This window comes from Pteropus vampyrus, unplaced genomic scaffold, assembly GCF_000151845.1.
Source record: "Pteropus vampyrus isolate Shadow unplaced genomic scaffold, Pvam_2.0 Scaffold154, whole genome shotgun sequence".
Lineage (NCBI taxonomy): Eukaryota > Metazoa > Chordata > Mammalia > Chiroptera > Pteropodidae > Pteropus > Pteropus vampyrus.
The window spans coordinates 769,374-771,545 of record NW_011888935.1 but is presented as its reverse complement, the minus strand read 5'-3'; the positions used below and the strand labels follow the sequence as shown (position 1 = coordinate 771,545).

Below are 2,172 nucleotides of genomic sequence, written 5' to 3'. Positions count from 1 at the left end.
TTTCCTAATTCTCAATTATTCACCACTTCTTCAGCCTGTACATTCCCCACAGTGTGTCAGGTCACCCGAGAGCAGCTGGCAGATGGCCGGGAGTCCTCCGTTCCCAGCTTTCCGACTCGGAGAACCTTACATTGTCTCCAAGTGACTTTCCATGTGACCTATTTATATGTAAGGAAGCCTTTGGGGAGGACCTGCCAGACAAAAAGGTTTTTCTCATCCTGTTATTCAGTAGTCTGATGACTGCTCACAGTCAGCATCTGCTTCTCTGCCTGACCTACCTGCTGTGTCAGAAACGGCCCTCATTAAATCAGGCCAGGTCACTCAGAACCCCGCTAGAGTCAGTCCCAAAAAGCAAGCCATAGACAGAATGTGTCCTGAGCGATGGCCGTCACCTTATCTAAATTCTAACCGCCTAGGTCGCTCTCCTGTGACTTGCTCTCCTAGCCCTAACTTCACATCTCAGCACTGAGGCCCAGTCTCTCTGATCTCCCTGATTTAAGGGTGTTAATTGAACTTCCCCTTTGGCTTGCTCATTGGACTTTGGCTTTGCTTACTCCTTGATTTAGTATCCCTCAATATCTTGAGTGAGAAACTGAATCTTCCGCTTTAATTTTGTGTAGTCAGAGCAGGCTCTGTCTCTCTTACCGTCTTTTGACCTAACTGGGAGAGGGGAGGATCAAGGATGAATCCAACATCTGTTGCTAGGCCATGAAGCAGTTTTTCGGATTATAGCAAACCACTGAGCTGAAGCGGAAAATGGAATAACCTTCCCTATGGGCTTTCAGATCACGGACTTTTCTGTGTCTGGATACTATCACGTGACTATTTACAGCAATCCCGAGTGATCATGTTCTCCTCAGACTCTCAGGCACTGTCCATGCCGAGACCGTTCTCTCTTTTCCTAGAATGCCTCCCTTGGACAGATCACCCTATTCCCTCTGGAATATCTGTAAACAAGTCTTTTTTCTTTTCTACCTAGAGAAATGAAATGATATCTGGTAGCTTTCATGGATTCATCCAGAACTTTTACATGATCTTTTCTAAAAATCGCTTTTCCCTGTTTCTAGATGATGATGTGGCCTCTCAAGTTACTCATTACGCAGTCAGGGACCCGGCGGGCCCACCTGTTGTATCAGGAAGACTTTTTCTTATCTGAAATCTTCAGAGTACTTCTCCGATTCCCTTGGCACGTATCCTACCTTCTGATATTCTAGCTGCCCAATCACTTAACTGTTCGATTTTTTTATTATAGTTAATGGCAATAAATGGTTCAGTTCTGGAGAGGTGCCAGTTATATACCTGTATTTTGGTTTTTCTGAATATCTTGACGGGTGTTTGAGTTTCATCTCTTTTTTCTTTTAGTGGGGATAGTACCCTTTTAAAGGTACATTTTCACTGGGGTTTTGAGTAAAATTGATAAAAACTGGCAATATCACCCACATGATTACATCGTGATAAGGGATTTCTAGTCCCTTCTCCAGAAACTACTCAACTCAGTTCACAAACCGTGGAAAGTCTTATCTTATTCCTCTCTGTGTCCTAGAATATTTATGTTTTCAAATTCCCTAGAAGAGATTTATTAAAGAGATCACTTTAAAAATCACAGCACTTCCTACAAAATAACAAAAGAGTGAATTACATAAAAGTTCCATTTTCTCCATCTTTTTGAGACCTAAGATTTCTTATCGCCAATCCAGATTTTAATTTTAATCCAATCCCTTATGCTGCTTAAATTTTCGGAGTTGTGAAAAGTCTCCCCGTATTGAATCATACTCCTTTGTCTTTCTGTGATTGACACAGAAGGCTTCCTTGCAAGGCAGACGATTTCGAGGGGATTTTGAATACAGAAAGGGGACCTATGTACTAAATAGAAATTGGATGGAATTTTGCTTCAAGAGATGATGGAGAAGTTTCTTGTAGGCATAGTGTATCCACAGCAGCGGTTTGTGCTAAGGATGGAGTTTCCCCAGCGGGTACACTACGTCATATGTGAGCCGTAGGTGATTCCCTTTCTGTTTTAATAGTAGGTTCGGAGAATGGCCTGAGATTTGTCCTTCGGACCATCGCTTTGACTACATTGGCAGCACTACAGGCTCGTCATTGCCCGGGCTGCAGCTACCACACCCCAGTTTCTCATGTGAAAGGTTATGTTTTAAATTTTGTTTCTCTTTT

General features: G+C 42.7%; 1 protein-coding gene across 1 annotated transcript in view; it reads left to right on the top strand.

Moving 5' to 3' along the window:
- The window catches only part of VWA8 (von Willebrand factor A domain containing 8), a 281,798-nt gene that overhangs the window by 78,016 nt on the left and 201,610 nt on the right, over nt 1-2,172 (top strand). The gene's annotated exons all lie outside the window — the stretch shown is intronic.